General features: G+C 38.0%; 1 pseudogene; it reads left to right on the top strand.

The window, feature by feature from the left end:
* Positions 1-364: 364 nt before the first annotated feature.
* Positions 365-23062, top strand: LOC149250696 (uncharacterized; annotated as a pseudogene).
* Positions 23063-23240: the final 178 nt, after the last annotated feature.

Genomic DNA, 23240 nt, shown 5'->3' with positions numbered 1-23240 from the left:
ATGATCCCAATCACTTTATAAGCCTTAGAAGAATCAAATATAGGCTTGCAGGATATGTACATTACAATATTCCTCAACTTGAACAATATGCCAATCAACAAGAATGGGTAGAAGGCACCCTAATGGAAGAGCTCACTGAAGAAGAAATAACAGAAAAAGCAATCAAGAATCTGGAAAAATCTGTTGACTTCGAATCTTTTGGATGGGTCTTTTTTACAGCTCCTCGGCACCTTGGAGAAGGCACCTCTTCTGCCACGCCCACCAGCAACTTTCCCAAGTAAGTGCATCACCTGCAGCAAAAGATAAAGGAAAAGAGGTGCAGCATTCAGAAGAACAAGTGCACAATTTGGGACAACAAGAAAAAATGGCAGATCAACCGGTTTCTACAGATGGACAGAGTCAAGGGCAAGACCCTGTAACTCAAGCAAAAGTGACTGAAATTCCTATGCTGCAAACACCTCTAAATGAGGAAAGGGAAAAGAAGACAGATAGGCAGGAAGAGACCCCTCCAGGGACATCTACAGATCAGCAAGGAGAGAAGAGGCAATGGCTAAATCCTTTTTCGGAGGAAGAAATGCCAGAAGGGCCCACAGAACAACAAATTCCCCCAGGCATGGAGACATCGGCCAGCTCCTTTCAGCAGGAGCAAGAGAGACAGCAGGGGGTGGAAGTAACATCCACAAGGCAACAGGGCAGACAGGCCTCTGATATTAAAAAAGCATTCACTGATATCAAAGCCAGGAATGAGCCAGTGAGACTACAGTGGTACAACCAGCTAATAAGGATGGCCCCTACCAATCAAAAAAGGCTAATGGTAGCCTATGACATCCAGGAAGGAATATTGACCCTCGGTCACTTCAGACCTACAACTCAACAACCCCAATCAGCTGCTGATTACATTAGAACCAATCTGGAAGTGTTCGCCAAGGATATCCATCCGATGGACCAGATTGAATTGCACAAGCAGACCGGGGAGATGGTATATTCTACTCTAGCAGATAAGACATTGTTAGCCCACAGATTGCAAAACTCCTTACACAATACTGCTGCCCAACTAGAGTTGGAGAAAGCCTCATCACAGGCCAAGGACAATAGGATCAAGTCCTTGGAGGAGATCATCATAGAGTTGGGACATGACCCCACTGATCCCAAGGGTGTGCAGGCCTTGATAAAAAAGAAGGATGAAGACATAGCTGCCCTAAGAAGACAAATCAAGCTGTCACCCACATTGCATCCTCAAGCTACAGAGGTGGCCCAACAAAAAGAGGAGCAGGACGTTGTAGCTTTTCTTACAACCTTACATAAAAGGTTGGTAGAGACAGAAAGTTCCTTGGAGGCATCATTACAGGGGAGACAGGGAGAGTTGGCCTCTCAGCCAATTCAAACAGATCAGATTCTCAAAGCTGCTCCTCCCACGGCCACCACAATAATCCCTCCCACTGGTACAACATCAGAAGCAGGTTCCTCAAGCTCAGCACCAATTTTAGCAACTACCTCAGCACCTACAGAGCAAGGCACCAGCTTGAAAATGGACAACATGATGAAAGAAATAGAAGCCTTGGAACTGCAAATGGCAGAATTGAAAGAAACCAAGGAAAAGCTGGCTAAGATTGAGGAAAAATATGATAAATCAAAACAAGAAGTGGCTAAGAAGACAAGGGAAGTCAAGGCCTTAGAAAGAAGAATAAAGGAGCTGGAGAAAGAGCTCACTTTTGGTAGGACCCTAGCAGATATCAAGAAAATCTTGTGGGCCAAGATTGGCCAATCCATTACAGACCAATGGCAATCCATTGAGACTATTCATGAGCAAATGGATTTAATAAGCTTGGCTCAGTTTGAAAACCAAAAGGCTAGAACATCTCTAGGAAATATGCCCGAGCAAGCTAACAGAATGATCCAATTTTTGAATACTCACACCAAAGGGCAGTTGGCCAAATTGGGAATTAGGAATAGGACTGAAACTATTTTGCTAATAAAAAGGGTGCTAACCCTTAGGAATTTTGTGTAGACATTGGAGAGAAAATGCCAAGATATGCAAGCAGAGGTGAATGACTTCAGAATAAATATCGCAGAATTACAGAGTAGAGGGCTACCTAGCCTAGTAATCAGTGCTGGAAAACTGCTGACGCATGAGCATTATGCCAACGGAGTGAACAATTTTGCTGCCAACCAAATCACAACTTCCTCAAGCACTTCAGAAGATACAGGGCCTCCAACTGGACAAGTTGTCTTTGATAAATTAGAAAATATATTCTATATTGCACATGAGATAAATCATCTCTTTGAAGAACAGCCAAACTTTTACAGATACATAGAAGCTGATGAAACACTGATAAAGATACAAAGACATCAGATACCTATAGAAGATTGGTGGAGAGGAATGTTGGAGACGTTGCTCAGGTGATTTTGGGTATTAATTCTTTTTTGTAAACTACAGTTCAGCATATACAGATGGCACGGTCCAGCAAAGCAACATAAAGCAGAATTGGAATGTCAATTACAGCTCATCAAAAGTAAAGTAGCCCAGCACCAAAGATGAAGACCATGAAGACCAAGACAACAACAGGCAGCATAACAGCACTAGAAAAGCACACGCAGAATAAATGCGCGGCAGGCAGCCGACTCATTCAGCCCAGAAAGTCAAAAATTCTCTGACATAATAGACAGCTAGCAAGCCAATATTAACTACAATATTTAATTCTTCATTTACTTCCTTGGAAGAGTTGGTGATGTAATTTATTACATGAAGACTCATCATCTAGATATTTTGTATCATATTTTTGTATATATACCTCCCCATAGAACGTATTTGGGGTTGGTTGATGATTTTCACTCTAAGAGCTGCGCTGTAACTTACAGATTTTCTAATACAAAGAGCTGATGGAGTTTATGATTTCTGCACTGTCTGGATGTGAATGTGATGAGCTGCGTTCTGCTACAGGATTCCTGTGTTGTTTAATGAAACAATAAGTTTTTCTAAACCATGTTTTGTCTTTCCTATGTTTGCTAAATTCACATGTATGATTCATGATCTCAGCGACAGAGAAAAAGAATACCTCAGGACTTGTTTAAATACACCCTTTGCTCAATCTCTGTTTCTAATTATGTTTCTGCAGATTTGGTCATGAATATGAATTCTTCATTGCTCATATTTTCACTGATTCTTTCATTATGAATGTTGTTTAGGAATTCTTAACTGTTCCTAGATAATATTCTCACCTTTCCCTCTATCAGCATAGTGAAAGATCCTTGACTGCCTTTCATTCCCTGATTCCATGCCATCTATTCCTAAATTTGAATATTTGTTTCATGGATACCTATCTGGCTCTGTAGTACTACCTCTTTCCCAACAAGCACTTTCAGTAGTACACAGTCATTGACTCCATTTCTCAATAGTTTAAGCTATTCTGAGAGCTGCATATCAGATCTATTTGAAACCATCATCCATCCAAACTCAAAACAAAATCCTGCACATTATAACTAGCCTAAAATTACACCAAAACAAAGTTAAATCATAAAGAGAGAGCCCTCTCTGGTTGCATGTAGGCTAGGACCTGTAGTTGAAAGATTGGTTAGTAGTTAACTCGGCTGTATTCCCTTGGGAGTCAAAGGGAACAACCTAAGTGATAACACTGTCATTAATGCCTAACTCTTCCAATTGTTCTTTATCTCTAGTATTCAAAAAATGTATGAGCCTGTTGGCTTACTCATGCATTTTTCCTAATTTTGCTCTTGTCCTTTGGACTTCTTCTTGGGCTGCCTTCACAAGATCAATCTGCTCAAAAATCACTTGGATAGATGGCCAAACATCATTTATGGATTGAGTGATGTTGGCCCAAAAAATTCTCTTGATCTATGTTAGAGGCTTGTCAAATGTAAGATATTTCTCCAATGATTTTACTTTGTTTTCTAACATTTTAATCTCTCTTGTCTTTTCTGCAACATTTATCTTTGAGAGATCATAGTTTTGTTTCATTTTGGCATATTTCTCCTTTACCTTATTTAGTTCTAAAACTTGTAGTCTCAGGTCCTCCATTGATTTTATTAGCTCTTCTGTGCTCAAATTAGCAGTACTGCCCTGTGCTACTCCTGTTGTTACTGTTGTTGTTGTACCTGTAACTACCTCTACTGTGACTGGTGGAATACTTGGTGCCAATGTTGCTCCAAGAGTTGATGGGACTGTTTTTTATACTACTGGTATTACATTGGGAGGCTGGGAGTTCGACTCTCCATGCTTGTCCTTCAATGCCTTTTCAAGTGCTTGTTCAGTATCATTCAATCGTTCTTTGAGCTTTAAGAGTAAATCCATCAGCTCTTCTTCAAATTTTTGCTTTATAACTTCATCAGTCTATGGATGCCCTGAAGGTGGTAGTTTTAGTTGCTTCGTTAGGGCGGCAATATCTTCATCTTTCTTTTTGATCAAGGCTTTTGTAGCCTTTTCATCTTTTGGATCATGGCCCAATCCAATAATTATTTCTTCTAAGGTTTTTATTCTATTATCTTTGGCCTGAGAGGAGGCCTTTTCCAAGTGTAGTTGAGCAGTAGTTTTGTCCAAAGAATTTTGTAACCTGTGGGCCATCATTGCCTTGCCATTCAAGGTTGAGTAAATCATTTCTCCTGTTTTCTTATGCAACTCATTTTAATCCAAAGGATGAATATCCTTTTTGATGACTTCAAAATTTGTTCTAAGATAATTTGCTGCTGATATAGGTTGTTGCACCTTGGGCTTGAAATAGCTCATTATCATTTTTCCTTCTTTGATTTCATAGGCTGACATCAATCTCTGTTGATTTGTAGGAGCCATCTTCAAATATTGGTTATAAACCTGTAGCCTAAATGGATCATTCCTGGCTTTTATTTCCGTGATTTTTTTCTTGATATCTGAGGCATTAGTCCCTGGTTGCTTGAAAGAAGATATCTCTACACTTTTCTGTCTTTCTAGCTCCTGCCTCTGAGAGCTAGTGGATGTTCCTTCTGCTGGGAGAGTTTGTTGGCTTTCCACTCCTTCTTCCCTCTGGCTATCTATATTTTCTTTTGCAAATTCCTCCTCTGAAAGGGGATTTAATATTTGTCTCTTTGTTCCATTCTATCCTGATGGTTCACTGGCAGGGGTAGTTTTTTCCCTATCTCTCTTTTTGTTTCTTTCCTCATTTAGAGGAGTTTGTAGAACTGGAGGCTCTCCCATATTGGTCTGAGTGGGAGGAGTCTGTATTTAAGCCTATTCTCTGGAAGTTTCAGGCTGTTTGGATATTGTAGGCTATTCAGTGTGTTAAAAGCTGATCTCTAATTCCTTTCCCTTGGATGACCCTGTAGCTGGTATATTTGTTTCCTGTGAAGGTTGCTGAGAGGTTCCAACACTGGAGGCACCAACTCCTGACCTTTGAGATAACTTAAATGGTACCTGCCCAAAAGAATCCAAGTCAAGTGTTTTCTCAAGATCTCTCATAACTTTCTCAAAATTGACCTGTTCACTATCATGCTCTACTAGGGTACCTTCCCTCCATTCATCCATATTTGCATATTTTTCAATTTCTAGAATTCTATGGTGAATATATGGGGACAACCTGTTCTTCATTATTCTATCACATATAAAGTTGTTAGGATCATATGATTTCCACCCAAAACTCTTTTGTAACTTAAGATGCTCTTCTAAAAAAATTTATGCTTCTTTCCATGCTTCCCTAGTGTTGCAGAAAAAAGGGCCTAGCTAGTTCTTGATTCTAAGCTGAGCTTTCTTCTTAGCATTAAAAAAATGGACTAGGTCTGCATTTATCATTTGCCTGAAATATTCCAATGCAAAGAGTCTCATTGGAACATACTTTGGTAGCTTAAAAGGGCAAAGTTCACACCCATAAATACTTATTTGTGTGTGATTCTTATATAGGTACCAGTCACCTATCCTGTACTGCTTGGAGAGCTGGAGGATTTTCTTCATATCACCATTTATCCTAGGAGGGGAAACTCTTGTCAATAAAGTGGTTTCTGGATGGACAAATAGGTCAATGAACTCATTGTAGGTGTAAGGGGTCTCAATGGAATTATGGAAAATGGGACTCCAAAAGATGACAGACCTTGGATTGCCTCTAGTGTCAAGTTTCTTGACAGGGAAAGGGAAGTTGTCTGACTGATAATACAACAGAAGATGATAGATGAAAGTAGTGTATTTGAAGACTCCTTCATTGTCCAGTCTTAGGAATTGGTCATGAATTTTGTTGGCAATATAAGAGGCATAATCATATTTAACAGCAGGGGGTTGTCCAGGAGTAAAAATTGACAATAATACTAAGGTTATCTCATCAACATACTCTCCGGAGTTGAATCCCATGATTGAGGCTATCATATCAACAATAATTTTTCCTGTATCTGTAAAGAAAACCTGCAAATAAGGAGGTGGGCCTTTAGGCTGATGTTTAGGGTCCATGAACATCTGACAGATGCGAGTCAGTTCTGATTGAGACAATTGGGGAGCTCTTTCAAGTAAGTATCCCATAGAAAGGGGAGTGAGAGCATGACTGGAGTGGAATTGCAGCATTTCATTGATGGACTGAGCAGTTATGGGAAAAAGGATTGTTTGACTTGGGGACATGACTGCTCTTTGGTTAGGGTCATAATTAGCACATCAGTGATAAATTATATCTAGGAACACATGGACTGAAGGGAGGAAGTACTTGGGAAGGTTGGATTCCCACAATACTAAGATGTCAGAGCCATTAAGATAGCTGTCTCTGGCTTGGCAAAATATCTTAAGGTGGTTTTCATTACCGGATAAGTCTTTTATCTGAAAATCTTTATCGGCCAGAGGCAAATAATCTAAATCTTTGTGAGGAGCGTTCATGGGTACAATATTTAGAGCTATAGGAGTTTCCATCTATGGTTCTTTTGGATTCGAGAATGGAATTTGGGTTTCTGTGAAAATAGTGAAAACAGCAGGTTTGGGAACCTATATAGTGAAACAAAGACTGAATGTATAGTGAAATTGGTATTTTCTGTGGAATATTCAGTACAAAACCAAAACTTGCAGGGTTTCGGTGGAAATGGGTAAATACCTATATTGGGTAAGTGAACAATGCAATGGCAGGATGGATAACAGGTTCTTGACGGCGTCGCTGCAAATTTTCTCACCAGGTGGCAGTTGAAAAGCTTCAGCAATTGACTGGGACGTCGCTTTGCATGGGAACATAGTTTGCCGAATAAAACATTGAAAATGACATTTCATTGGTTTTATTCACAAAATCTAGGTTGGCAAGGGTTTTTTGGATTATTGGGCGGGTGACATACGCAGGGAAATGACGTTCTGTCGTTTATGGAGGGCAGTAAGCGGTATGTGATCGCAACACTTTTGGAGGCAGGTAGTTTTCGGCCGAGGGATAGCAATCCCACTGATTATGAATGGCAGGGAGGTTCTTAATTAACCAGGAGGGTTAATTAATCCCTTTTTGCGGAGTGGGGAGATTAGGTTATTAATGAATCTCGGATTAATCTATTAATCCCTTTTTAACTGTGTTTATGGTTATAATTAACTGGGGCAAGGTATATAATAATTTGGGGATTTAATATATAATTAAATAATACGAGAAAGGGTGGAACTTTATTCGGGAGTTATATAATATGTGTTAAAAGTTAATATGACATAAAATGAGAATAAGCGCTAAGTAAAACATTAGAGAGTATATTCAACTTAGGCTAAAGTGAAAAGTGGATTTATGTAATATTGTGTAATTTTCCTAAGTAAAATGGGATTTTACTTAGGAAAAGACTTATGAGAATGAATGAATGATGGTTTTTAAGTACTTTAGGCTTTTAGATTATTGGGCCGAGGGTCTGGTCCCTCCAGAAGTCAGAGAAATTCTCTGAACCCCTTTAATTTTCAAAGGCCTTAATACTTTAGGGGGAATTAGTGAAATATTTAGGGAAAAATGTGAAGGGGAGTTAATTATTTGACCTTATTTTGCTTGAACTACATCAAGTGAAATGTCTGCCTTATACTTGTGATAAAAGTGAAAATTAGCACATTTAGAGACATTATACATCACAAATAATTCTGCAACACCATCTACCTAGCCTACCTACTTTACCCTGACATTTTTTCTTCTTTATTAGAGTGCACTTGGACTGGCAAACCCTTATCACACTTTTTCTTTTACATGTAGAAATCTATATAAGTCTAGCCTTATTACATCCAAGGGCTTATATTAAACTGTTGAGCTCCTTTTATTCACTCTACCTATCTACTTATCTACCAAAATTAAACAGTTTGGTCAAATTTTATTCTCTACCTCTAAAACATAAAATTGAAAATATGAACTAGCCAAGTTTAAACTATTTGACTGTTCACCAATTGTGGCATAAGTTACAAGTTGCACACAATTTGATTATTGCATACGAGTAAAAGTAGTGGCATTTAGACTTGCACACTTTCCTTGGTCTTTCTTTTGGTGGGGTTCATTTTCCTTCACTTTTTTGACCATTTTATTTCTTTTCACCCTTTGATTTTTCTTTTAGGGTATACCCTCTTTACATTTAAAAAAAAAAAAAATTGACTTTTTAACAATATGGAAAACCTTTGCAACAAGGAAAGGTATGAACATATTACGTAGCTCATCAAGTCAATCATGAAATATGACACCTATTGGTATAGGAGCATAACAGGTCGTAGCAGTAGTAAGAGGCTCTGTAGCTGAGTGCGTAGAGGCCTGGTATAGTCCGCAGTTGTGTGCGCAGACCCCTGCATCTGAGTGCGTAAGGTAGAGTTGGGATTGTATTTGAGCAGAGGATTAATAAAAGATAAGTTGATTCTCGAATACTATGTGTTTATTGCTTCTATGATATTTATGAATTTCTTTACTGTTTGTGATTACGCACAGTGGTTATAAATGTTGAATGATTAATAAGAATATTAGGCCCACATATTTAAGTCAAGATCTATAATAAAAGCATAGTAAGGATAAAGGATCTGGACAGCACCCCTTTGCGCCCCTTACAGATCTACGCAGAAGTAGTTGCACAAGTCTCAAAGGACAGATGGCTGCGCGGAGCAGCGCAAGCATGCAAGATCAGTTCACGAACTTCCCAGACTTCATCAAGACATCCCTAGGGTGTAGAAACCTGGCTCCAGCACCCTCCCATACTACCTCAGGTGAGACCTCAGTTTGCGCACCGTGGAATGTTGTTGAAAGGGCCGATAGTACCGGAATTTGCTTGGCTAAACTCACTTCTGAACTTGGGTCAGGCCCCAAGTAGCCAGTAGAATGCTTTGGCATTAAAATTCATAAAGGAATGCATAGATGATAGCATTCTTCTTATCATTGTAGATGCAAAGACAACAAAGGAGCCTTGAGATATCCTTGAAAGGACTCTTGGTGCAAAGGGGAGTAATCAAGTCAAAGATAGTAGTGTTATACAACATACTTTAGTAGTGCTTGAAGATGAAATTGAAGATGCATCTGTAGCAGCAGATCTACAAAGAGATGAAGATTTTGTTGAATCTCACTTGAAAGTTGATCACAATGTTGATGGTGTGTTATCAACACAAGCTTATTTTCGTGTAGATAATGCTACCAATGGAGAAGCAATTGATTCAGTGGATCTACCAATTGAAATTGTTGATGTTAGCTTTGATGAAGAACAATTTACTAGTGATGAGTGGTTGCATATGATGCAATAGAAACATCTTATTGATATGTTGTTATTTGGTGAGAGAAACCCAATTGTGTCTCGAAACCAGGTGCAAGAAACCCTGTTTGCAGAAGCAGAGGTGGAGAATCAATATTATGAGGTATCGACGGAATCAAAGAAGGAAGAAGAGAAGAAAGCTCTCATTCCAAAGTAGAATGAACAAAACCAATATGGTTATGAAGATGTTTTTTCATATAAACTTAACATTGATTTTGTGTGTGAAGATGTTAGAAGCAACCGAGATGAAACAACAAAATTTGAATAAGAATTAAAGTTCGTTGAAGCATGGATTGAAACACAATGTGTTGATGATGTTTGCATACAAGTTGAAGCAATGAATGTTGAAGACAACATGGAAAATGTTGAAATGAAAATGTCGATGAAATTTTCATGTATTGGAGTCTTGAAGAGACGAAATTTTATTATGGGCTTATGTTGCAACATACTGATAATGAAGAACAAACTATAAAAGATGACATGTGGCAGTAGTCCACATACGAACAAATTTTTGAAGAGGTAAAGGACGTCCATGGACACCCTAGAATGATTTTCTATGTTTTTATGTTAAACAAAGATATCACGATGAAAGAGCTACAACATCAAATAAAGAAACTAAAATTTGAAACTTACACTAAAAAGGCAAAGACGAAACAGTCCAGAGGATACAACATTTGGAAGAAAAGGAAAAAGAAATTTATCACCAGAGTTGAGGTCAAAGTTTTGAGTCATCATAGCCCTAGCTAAGACTTAGACTAGCAGACATCTCTAAGTTATGTTGAGTCATGGTTAAGCTGTCAGTCGTAATTAATGGGGAGTGTTGAAAACAATTATTCATGTCAATTCACCAACGAACCACCACCACCTCACCGTATTCACTTCCTGCACCGCCTCACCGTCATGACCTGCTCATATTCGAAGAGGCACCATCACAATACCTATTGAGCTTCAAAGAGACATCACCACCATGGCCCTTCCAACCTAAAGAGACAATTAATCGACTTATTTTCTGTATAAATGTAGATGAGGCATAGTAGAGATGACACATTCGAAGTTATACGCATTTGTAGCTTCATTCTCTTGTAGTAGTAGTTTCCTAGTTTGATGTAGTCTTACACAATCAGTTTTGTTGCTTTGTCATTTATTGTTTCATGTAAATTGGTTAGTTTTTGTTAGCATTTGTCGTTGTGTGTTCTCTCTAATATTTCATAGTTGTAGATGTGTCTACTCTGTATCTTTTAGTATCAACTGATCCGAATGGAAAATGGCATCAACCCATGGTACTCATCCACCCATATTATTCATTGACCCATGGTATTGTAAATGGCATCCGCCCGTGGTATTGTAAAATCCACCCATGGTATTCATTCACCCATGGTATTGTAAATGGCATCCGCCCGTGGTATTGTAAAATCCACCCATGGTATTCATTCACCCATGGAATTGACCCGTGGTATTGTAATGGAAAAATACTATAAGTAACAAGTCACATTTTGTAAAAGGACAAATTGTCCGCCACAATGTAGCCTTTACAGTTCAGAGGCATGTAGCCACACATATCTTCTTAGAGATAAGCTACCATCGCCCTAGCTGGTTTATTTCCATTTCTGGTTGTAAGCATATTTCAGTATTTTCCATTAATGAAATGAAGCATTATTTCTGTTGCATCTTTTTGTATATGGTTATCTCGGTATTTTGTGGCGTTCCTGTTTAAATCCAGATCAGTCGGTTTTAATAAAAAGTTTCTTTGTGGTGTTGCTTTTTGGGCATTCTCCTCTTTTTCTTCTGGCATTTCAAGTTTTCAGATCTTGGGGGTCTCTCTACCCCAAGATCCATTTCAATCTTTTAGATCTTGGGGGCCTCCTCCCAAGATCCGGATCATCAACGCTCTCTAGAATAATGGATAATGTAACACACTTCATCATGTAAATACATTCCATAATAATCTTGGAAATTATCATAGAAAGGTTGCTTCAAAAAGTATTAATGTTTCTCTCCATGTAAATGATGGGCTCTCCATATAAACACAAACCATAGTTACCAAGTTTGGTTCTATTGAGCCAGAAAATTCAAAAATTCGCAATTACAAAATTCAAAAATTCACAAGTACGATTCAATTCGTGGAAAATTACATTTGACTTGATACAATACATATTTGTTTGATCGGCGATAAATTTTATATTAAGAAAAAATGAAAAACAATGTGTTAGTTTCTAGCACGAGATCGAGATCCTGAAGAGACTAGGGAAGGTGATAAGATGAGGGTAAATAGTTATACCCTAAAAGCGATAAAAGTGATTCGTTCAAGTGAATGTGGTATAGGGAGTAGGGTAAACAACCATTGATGCTTGGGGTTCAATAACATATTTTAGGTCATTTTTATGGTTAAAAAAATGAAAAATAGTGATGGTAAAAGAAATAAAAACAGTAGTATAAAATTTTTATTGAAATTTTATATTAAAAATTGCAATTAAATAATGGAAAGTTTTTTATTTAAAAATAAAAATGAAAAGCAGTAGTTTCTATATTAAAAAGATTATAGAAATTCTATATTAAAATTTTGCAATCAAATGATGGTAACATTCTTATTAAAAATTACAAGTTTTTTATTAAAATATTGTAGGGAAGGATAAACTTTATATTTTAAAAAGATAACAAATTTAAAACCCATATTTTCATTTTTCTAAAAAAAAATGAATGATAGCAATTATTATAGTTGTTAGGTTGACCGTAAAACAGAGGATCAGTGATGTGGAATTAAATTAGAGGGGGTTCTTTTTCTGGTCCACACAAAGGATAATCTGCACACACTTATTGTTAAATAAATTTGGATTCAATAGGAATTGTGATTAAGACATAAATTTAGTGGTCACTTCAACCCTGCCCATCTCTCATTCTTTTCATTGAACTTCAGATTTGACATTTTTTTATTTACGTTATTAGGTTTTGCTTACATATTTTCCCACTTTGAAATTCTAATAAATTTGATGCATTTTGTCCTTCATGATTTTTGGATCCTTATAAAAGAAAAATAAACAACAATATCCTTATAAGAGAAAGATTCAATAAATTTTCTTTGAAATTTTGAATATAATCATTATTCAATCCAATTTTTTTAAATTTAGAAAAATAAAAATAAATAATATGCTAATCATTTTAATATATATACTCTAGAAAAAATTTCAGTATTTAATTTTACATGGACAAATTATTTCCATATCCAATTCGAATTAGATAACTATGTTGCAAACAATGTATTAACACTCTACCCGCAAACTATATCCAATGCACTACTTGGATGTCAATGTTAACGTTGTTCCAAAATCAGTTGACGCTGGAAAATTTAAACTTTACCTTTATTCAATTCATGGTTTCTCACACAAGACAATGGCATGCAATCTCTCAAAATTCAGGTTCGACAAACTATCTCATGTATTCACGTATCATTCAAGGCACAAAGAATGCGCTACATGTTTCCTATTCTTTTGAACTACTTCTATGAAAGTAACCATTGTTGATCCTGGTTTTCTGGCAACTAGGTAACTCACTCTTAGCCTAGATAAACTAGGAGATACCAATAGGTAAGCTTGGTCCAAGTTTAAGGAATTCGTAATGGAGTAGAAGCTTCACAAAGAACCAAGGTTTCTCATCTCCTTCAACCATTCCCTAGGAGAGGTTTGGAGCAATATCATTTTCAGTCATAGAGCACAACTGGGTGTGTTACTCGGTGTTGAAAGAGATGGGTTGGTTATCGAATGTTCTTGTTATTTTGGTGCTCGGTTATCTAGTCACACTATTACTCAGTTATCATTCTCTTCTGATGATGTTCAATATTTTTCTCACTTTTCTCTATTGTACATTCTGAGATTCTTCACATTATTATTCTACTCTGTATTTCCACTTACCTTCTCAATTGTATTATTTGCCTACACTTCCTGTCTCCCCCCAGGCATCCACATGCCCCTCTGGAGTGACCTTTTCCACCTATACTGCCCACAATCCCTTATGGGGGATTGACTGCCTCCATATTACCAGCTATAACACCCTCTGTCACCGCTGGATAAATTCCTTCACTGTATCCCGACCATGCAACTCATTTGGATTTCATTTTTGCAATAACTGGTGGACGTGCCCTGGGTGTTGTTGTGTTTGTTGTTGTGATGGAATAGATTGCCCACAGTCCTATTTAATATTTGTTTTCCATATCTAGCCTCCTCATTCGTCTCTGTCTCGGCTTGAACCTGAATATTTTTCCGGCAACCTATTGCCCCTAAATCTGGCTTGATTTCAAAATTAGCTGGCGACGTACTGGCCTCTCTGCATCAACACGTCTCGAGAAACTTTCCCACATTCTTCATCTGATAGATGTTATCCTCGTACCCTGACTAAGATCCTCTATTACCGTCATTCCCTATTTCTATATTTATTCTTCTCCTGTATCTAGGTACTTACCTCATTTGGACTTAAATTTCGATTGCGTCCAAATTTGACCCCTCCCTTTACTAATACCTTTTATGATGCTTCTTGATGTGAATATCTGACTGTGGGGATCCCTAGACATTCTCTGACAATGGCACATTTACCCTACACCTAACACCTGACCTCTCATTATCATCTCCACCTACTCTCTCCCGGTTGTATATTGCACCGTCCATGTACTATTCGGGGTGATGGAATACCTGGCTTTGGACACCTCAATGCATGATGCGCTCATCTGTGCCACAATGGAGGCTAAACAATCATTTGGGTGGGGGACCACTCCCTTGGACAAAGGGTTCCAACCATATCCATCGCACATACTGCCAGATGGCTCATATGTGCCATCGTCGTTGCATGGGAGCTCACACTTGGTTCATGGATGTCGTGCTCATCACCCTACCCACACAATTAAAATTACTGATCCTGCACCCAATTTGGCTTTTGGGCACGATGTGCTATCAGACCGTGTAATTAGCCTTTAGAAGCATGCTCTGGTTGGGAAGTGGCACTTTGCCGATATGGAGGATTCAGACATGCGCGCCTGGTTACATTCAAAATGGCACATACTGCTTGATTACATGCCAACGGTGGTTCGCCTGCTCAACGATTGGTACAACTTCCATTTCCTCTGTCAAGAAGACCTCGAAAATATTAAATCAATTCCCTGGGTAAGGGGGCGCAGTTTTCTCGCTCTATACTCCTGGTATATCAGTGTTAACCTGCTAAAGACACCCCACAAAATAATCTTATCTGGGTAAAACTACCTGGTCTCCCCATTGAATTCTGGTCGAAGCGGGTATTCACTGATATTGGAGATGCAATTGGGAATTTTGTATATGTGGATCCCCGATGCCTTAGGGCACCTGAAAAAAGGGTGGCATGAATCCTCATAGAAAAAAATTACAGTGGAGGATTTTCTGACCATATTGCTCTCAGTTGGAGCGACACTAAACTAATCCAGAGACTGGACTATTGGGGAGTCCCCTTCTGGTGGCTGAATTGCCACCACACTAGACACCTTCTGGCCCATTGTCCTCGACGTTGGGGGCCCAAACCTATGGCAACTCGAAACCCTCAGAATGGTATATGGAAACAGACAAAAGATATATTTGCGGATGGCTCGTCATATGGGGGCACTGAGACACCAACGCGCAACACTGTCTCTCCACTGTATACAGGTACTCCTCCACTCTCTCCACTTGGAAAATATCCCCATCACTCTGTTGATATTCCATTACAATATGCTCCTATTCACGTTCCTTCCACCTCACTCTCCAAAGGTTCTGATCCCCCTCCCTTGGATGCCACATTACTAGGGCTTGCACCCACATCACATAACTTCATAACACTGCCACCTAACACTCCGCCTCATCCGTCGCACTGTGAACCTCTTTCTGCCACCCATATATGTTACGTCTAGGAAAAGTCCCCAACTCGTATCATACCACCCTCCCCTACATCTGACCCTCCTCCTAAACCGACTCCCGTATCACCACATTCACCGATAGATTCCCCCACAAACTCTGTGGACAGTGACCTTGACTTCCTTCTCCAGAAGAAAACCCTGGACCTCTGGTCACTCACCATCCACAAACCATCGGGTCCTCCATCCCCTCACATTATCCCTACATCCACTGGTAACATCACTGTCTGGAAAAAAAACCACGGGACAGCAGACACTTCCATGGATGTCCTTGTTTCCGACCATCTTTCTATCCTGTGGAATCAAATGCCCTCATTGACGTCCCCATTGTTGACTATATCCCTACTCAGGCCCTTGGAGCACAGAAGCCCGCTCAAGGACAAACATGACTTTTATTATTTCTTTAAATTTGAGGGGACTTGGGGCCGCCCCTAAATTTCTGGCCCTGAAGGATCTCTTTACATCTAATCATCCCTACATTATTCTACTACAAGAAACCATGCATCATGCTCCTCAGGTGATTGGTTATTTTCGGAGAATTCTACCAGACTGGTACATGGCTACCTCTGATGCAAATGGTCTCTCGGGTGGTCTGATTGCTATTTGGGACCCAAGATGGGTTAGGGTTCGGGATTTTTCCTGTTTTGTTGGGATACTACTTGCTAGACACATCTGTGGCCTCTTGGATCGCATTCATATACTAATTTTTTACGCCCCATACCATTATCAAGAGCTATTTTTCAATGGATGTTTGAGTGGGAGATACTCGACCTAACTTCCCTTGTTTTGGTAGGTGATCTAAGCTGTGTTGTTGACGTGCACGAGAGCTGGGGTCGCACTAGTAGAATTGACGCCATGGAAGATAAAATAAAATCTATTATTATGGACCATAACTTAGTAGATATCTACCCCTCCACCAACATGCCTACTTGGGACAATGGTCGGTCGGGTGTAAGTTATATTGCAAAGAGACTCGTTCGCTTCCTCCTACATGATTAGATCATCGAGAGACTCGGGATGGTCTCTTCTGAAATTATCAGTGTGCATATATTAGATCACTGCCCCATCACTCTCCACTGGCATCGGGATGATTTTCGTGGCGGTTTTCCCTTCAAGTTCAACTGGATTTGGTTGGAAAATCCCACTTATTCAGATCTTGTCAAAGAAATTTGGAGCAGAGAGGAAAATCGATATCACCCATATGCCATCCTTTATTGACAAATTGGGGATTCTTACGTAGGAGACCAAGCAATGGGAGATCAAAAAGAAGTGGTTTCTGAACAGAGAACTTACAACTATAAAAAAGGAACTACTAGAGATTGGTTCACTCATATCTAGTCACACACTCCCGATTGACATTCGATGCCGCATTCAAGCATTAGAAAAAAGAATAATGGCTCTGCTACTCATTAAGGAGACAACATGGAAACTAAAAAGTAGAGCTATCTGGCTCAGGGATGGTGACCGGAACACTAAGTTCTTCCATAGATATCCAAATTTCCGGTGACATACTAGTTCTGTATGGGAGATTTATGACTCTGAAGGGAACAAATGCCAAACACAACAGGATATCAATCGGGCCACCTCTACTTTATTCCAACATGCATACGACCAAAGAACTATAGACTTCCCGGAGGATCAACTATGGGGAATAAAACACTACCCCAATATGTTTGATGATGATGTGAATCTTGCCCTTTACAAGCCGGTCATTGCAACGAAGATTCATGAGGCACTGCATTCTTTCCATGGGGACAAAAGCCCTGGCCCTAACGATTGGACCATTGAGTCATTCACTCACTTTTTTGATCTTTTTGAGGTTGATTTGGTTAATTTAGTAGAGGAATCCCAGGAAATGGGATTTGTTCACCCCCTTCTAAACTCCACCTATATTTCTCTAATCCCGAAAAAACCTATTACTCGTTCCTTCTCTGACTTACGCCCCATTTCCCTCTGTAATCTTGTCTATAAAATCATCCCAAAGACTATTGCAAACTATCTGAGACCCATCCTCTCATCCTTCATCTCCCAATAGCAGTTTGGCTTTCTAAAAAATCGTCAGATACATGACATAGTTTCAATAGCAAAGGAATTCCTACATTCTATCCATTCAAAAACATTAGGTGTTACGATTATGAAGGTGGACCTTAAAAAAGCATTTGATTGTCTGGATTGGGGGTATCTAAGACTGGTCCTCCACAAGGTCGGTATTCAGCCCTCGGCTGCCGAGTGGATCATGGCTTGCGTATCAAATGTACAATTCGCGGTGATCATAAATGGATACCCGACGACATATTTTAAGGCTAGGAGGGGTCTCTGATAGGGTTGTTCTCTATCACCACTCCTATTTATCTTGGCTTTAGATGGTCTGAGTCTTCACATTACAAATGTTGTAGCTGAAGGACATTTTCTAACTCTCAACATCAGGAGAAATATTCATATTTCTCACAACTTCTTTGTGGATGATGTGCTCATCATGGGGATCCTCAACAAGTTTGCTTGGCTACACCTTTTTCACATTTTCATTAAATTTGGAAATGCTACTGGATTAATTATGAACCAAAGTAAATCGGCTATTGTACATGAACAAGGTGATACAGAGACTACTGATTATATCGCTAACTTATTTGGTATTGCATGAGAGCTTATGTTTGCTGGTTTAAAATACCTTGGTTTCCATTTAAAGCCTTGTAATTACAGAAATTTAGACTAGAAATGGCTAGTTGACCAATTCTATCGGAAAATATGGGGCTGGGAGTATAGATGTCTCTCTATGGGAGGGCATTTCACTCTTACTCAAGCTGTGATAACGCAAATGAGTGTGTACTGGGCACACCTATTTCAACTACCGACTTCCATCATCAAGAAATTAAATGGGATCACAGCACATTTCATCTTGTCTGGTATGAAGCAGCACAAATACCATCTTTCAAAATTGGATCATATCACTTTGCTGAAGTGACTAGGTGGATAGGGCATCTTACATTTGAAGAGATTTGGGCAAGCCCTTCTTCTCAAATCTATATGGCACGGGATCTTTGGTGTAGGCACATGGAGTCAAATTATAAAACACAAATATCTGAAAGGGATTGATTTTAAAGTATGGATGTGCAGGGGATGTATTGGACACAAAACTGGCTCTGCAGTCTAGTGCAATTTTGTTAAGATTAGCCATTTATTCCTTACATTGCTCACATGGAGATTGGGCACGGGACACCACATTGCAATTGGTCGCGACAGTGTCTAGGGACTGGAGGACATAGACACTATCTTGGTTTCTCTCATTCAGGGACTAAATGACCAGGGCATATTCTTTTGGCAACAAGTCATTGTGACTTGGCAAAACAGTTGCCCTATATGGAAACGTTCAGCGGAGCTGAGACTAAGTGGACAAAACGCTATGGAGTGGGATAAAATATGCACACAATTGCAGCACACTGGTATCTACAGGGACACAAAATGTGACATGATTGCATGGCGGGGTAAGATGAAGGCAGACAACACCATGGTGGTAGATACATATCATAGAATTTGTTGTCTGAATGACAATCAACCAGAGGTTGGTTGGTTTTCAAAATTTTGGAACTCCCACATTCCCACAAAAAATACCATTTTTCTCTGGCTGGTCTGGAGGAACAAAAATCTGACCTGGGAAAATCTGCAGAAAAGAAACTAGATGGGACCTGGGTATTGCGTTCTTTGCAAGAAGGCAGAAGAGGATAATGGACATCTGTTCATTAAATTCCCTGAAGTTTCTATATTCTGGAAAAATCTGGATGCTACATATGGTTTAAATATCCCACAGTTCATGTACATTGCGAACTGGATGGAATGGTTGAGTAACCAACACGATACATGACACTTAATTCCTCCTATCTTCATTTGGGAAATCTTGAAATGGAGGAATAATATCATCTTCAACAACCACAGAGAACAGGGAGACCAAGTGCTGGAAAGAATTAAAAACAAGATATCTGATGTAATACAAGAGGTTATCACAAAAAAGCCCGCAAAAAAAAATATTGGCCCTGACGTCAATTACCCTTCGATGGTGCATCACAAAACAACATATGTGGGTATGGTTTCACACTCCACATTGAACCAGAGCTGACATATTATGTACACTGGGGGGCGGGTAAAGGAACCAATACAAAAGTTGAAGCTATGGCATTACGGGGACTTTTGTGGTTTATACATTTCCTGGATATTCAATCCATTCACATCTATGGCAACTCAAAGGTCATTATCGATTATGTTGGCAACAAGGCTACAATCTAGAAATCCTCCATACAAGGCTGGTTAAATCGGATCAAGATGCCCTGGAGCCCTCTTCTACACTCCTCCATACAACACATTAACAGAGATTTCAACATGGAATCGGATCGACTCTCCAAACAAGGCATCAGAAACGAGTTGAGTGGTCTTCATCTGGAGATCAAAATGGGTGAGACTTGGCTCGAGGCTGGGATTATGCCAATTCTAGGATGACCTCTAACCTGAAAACTCTTTTTTTGTGACATCACGCAGATCCAATCTACTAATTCCCTTTTGGGTCATAGTTTTTGGAACTACAAAGAACTATTTATAGCTATTATAGAAGCACATTTTTGCTAAATATCACTATGGTACTACCTATGATACACTTTAATATTAGACCAGTATATGATTACGAGGCTGGTTACTAAGATCCTTTTTTTTCAATAAAAAAACATGCTACATGAACTGATAGCAATACTATTGTTATTCGGAATATTCTGAGATAAAGATGATGTAAATATAAATCATGAATAAATATATTGCTTTGAAAGAAAATAATTAATTAATTAATTAACATTCTCAATGTTGTCAATCTATTATAATCTCAACGCTCTCCAGAATCTCAACACTGCCCAATGTATTTTATTAACGCTCTCCATCTATGCTGACCATTAATAAACAGTGAACTTTGTAATGAAGAATCTTAAAATATAAGAACACTGAAATATAATGAACGCATAGGCAACAAATATTAAACCATTGAATTGTCATTAGCATTATATTAACGCTTGACGTGATATATTAACACTTGCACAACATTAATACTGATCGAAATGTTGGCCTAACAAGTGAATTCAAATGTCAACGCTCCAAATGTATTATTATTAAAGCTATTAATTGGCATTAGCATTATATTAACGCTTGGCATGATATATTAATACTTGGCATGATGTATTAAAGAATTGGCATGATATATTAACAGTTGCACAACATTAATAGTGATCCAAATGTTGGCCTAATACGTTAATTTAAATGTCAACGCTCCAAATGTATTATTATTAATGCCACTGCTCCAAATGTATTATATTAATGTAGCTACACCAAATTATATTATTAATGTTTATGCTCCAAATGTATTATATTAATGTTGCTGCTCTGAATTCTATTATTGTCCACGCCATCAAGGTTGTTGCTCCAAATGTATTATATTAATGCTACTATTCCAAATGTATTATTATTAATGTTGTTGCTCCAAATGTATTATATTAATGCTACTATTCCAAATGTATTATTATTAATGTTGTTGCTCCAAATTATATTAATGTCCACGCCATCAAGGCTACTGCTCCAAATCATTATATCAACGTTGCTCCCACCATTATGTTAACGCTGCTCAACGCTGCTCCAAACCATAATGTCAACGTCGCTCCAATGGCAATACGTTGCTCCATTAACTAGTATAATCATTGCAATTTGTTTTGCTTTACATATCATACCTATCATGTTCCTTTTTTTTTAAAAGAGACTTTCAATAAAGCACCCACCTTATATAAAATGCTACTCAATTTAAATAAGATATTTTCTTTGCTTCCTACCTACTTCTTGTTTCTGCAAACCCTCACTAATATTTCAAGGGAAATAATATTGGTCATGACATCATACTAAGATATATTTAATGATGGATACAAAATATTCCATGCGTTGAAGTGGGAGTTCAGTGATACAATATACTTTGACTAGAACAAGAGATTTAATCGCTTGTAAGTCTAAATGGTTCAAAATTGGATTAATCTACTTTAAATGTTAGTTTTTTTTGCATTTCATTAATGTATCTTTAATATGCATTTGGATTAATCTATTTCAAATGTTAGTTTTGTTTTGCATTTCAGTGATGCATGTTCAATATATCTTTCTTTCTCCATTTTTGTTAAGTGAATGGTTTGGTCTATGGTTGGGGGTGTTGGTGTTTTTATTTTCAATATATGTTATTAATTTACTCATAATCCATAAGATAATACTTAGTATTTAACCAACATATTCTTTGCTATCAATTCATGTTATTAGTTTGCTTAAAAGATTACTACTTAATATTTAGTCAACATGTTACTTATAGTCAACATTTTTCTCAGATTTTTTCAGTGTTTGGAGTCATTCTGTGAAATTTGTGTATTTGAAATATTGTAGGATTATTATATTGAAATATTTTGTCAAGTTTCTAATTTTGTTCTTGTTTTTAAATACCACTAAGATATTTATTGATCTACTCAAGAGCGTGATTCCAGGTAGGGATTCACATATAAGGTAACATTTTATTTCTGTTTGACAAAAAATTACTGTGAAGGGATTTCTTAGATTAATATTTGTCATTTTATTTCATGATATGTTGGTTTTATTGAGATTGGAAATATTTTATGGTTACAATCGATATTCTAGGTTGGATGTTGCCTTCGGCCTATAGAAGGAGGTTGTTTGTAGTCGAGCACAACTACAATTTTGTCATATGTGTGCATTAATGCAAGGGTGTGACTATTTTTCTACCTCTCAAGTCAATTAATGACAATGAGTTCACATTTCATTCATTAGTTTTCTTAGTTGTTACAAACAAGATGATTTCTTTTCCATTGTGCAATATTGTTACACTCATCGAGAGGAGCCAAGATCCATTAGTTTCCAATTATGATAAAACCAAATTTTAATCATTTATGTTATACATTTAATAAGTTAATTGATTCATCTTTGCAATGGTTGATTTCTTCCTATGTTGTATAGTTGTGATTTTTTTCAGATTTGTGACATCAGGTGAAGAGGACAGGGTTTTTTGACTTTTCATAATCGGTTTAAGCAATGGGACAGTGGACCAAGATGATAAGGAAGATTCAATGAGTTTGCACAATGAATCTCAATTTCTACAATGCTTCTAGTTATCAATTGGTTTTCTTATTTTGTCTTCCTGCCTGTGGTTTTGCAAAACATTTGTGGAACTGATGGGAGAAGAGAGTGATCATGTCCATATTATTGATTATCAGATGTATTAGGGTGCCAATTCGAGTTGTGTACCTTCATCGAAGTTCATGTAATGTTGGTATGATGAATGTCAATCATCATGATTCCATACCTTCCAACTGCCTTTTAAAAGAATTGAGATCAGAAACAATTGAGCTCTATGTAGTTTTACTTTATTGCCCCAACCATTATGACATTCTTTGTCCCAGGTCAAGGAGCGTTATTTAAGTGAGACACCACCTTTATAATTTGGTTGGCTTAAGAAGTTATAGGCCCGATTTTATTGGATTTGCTTGAATATCACATATGTCTGGAATTAATGTTTTGGTATTTTAGCTGCAAGTGTAAATATGAAATTCTCAATGACTGGAAAATTATAATTCCATTTAGGTCCACTGCTCACAAC

Source organism: Pinus tabuliformis, chromosome 7 (genome assembly GCF_031772625.1).
Source record: "Pinus tabuliformis cultivar Carrire ecotype Pingquan chromosome 7, CPIR1, whole genome shotgun sequence".
Taxonomy (NCBI): domain Eukaryota; kingdom Viridiplantae; phylum Streptophyta; class Pinopsida; order Pinales; family Pinaceae; genus Pinus; species Pinus tabuliformis.
Note: the sequence above shows the minus strand (reverse complement) of the source record. Positions and strands in the feature narration are given on the sequence as shown.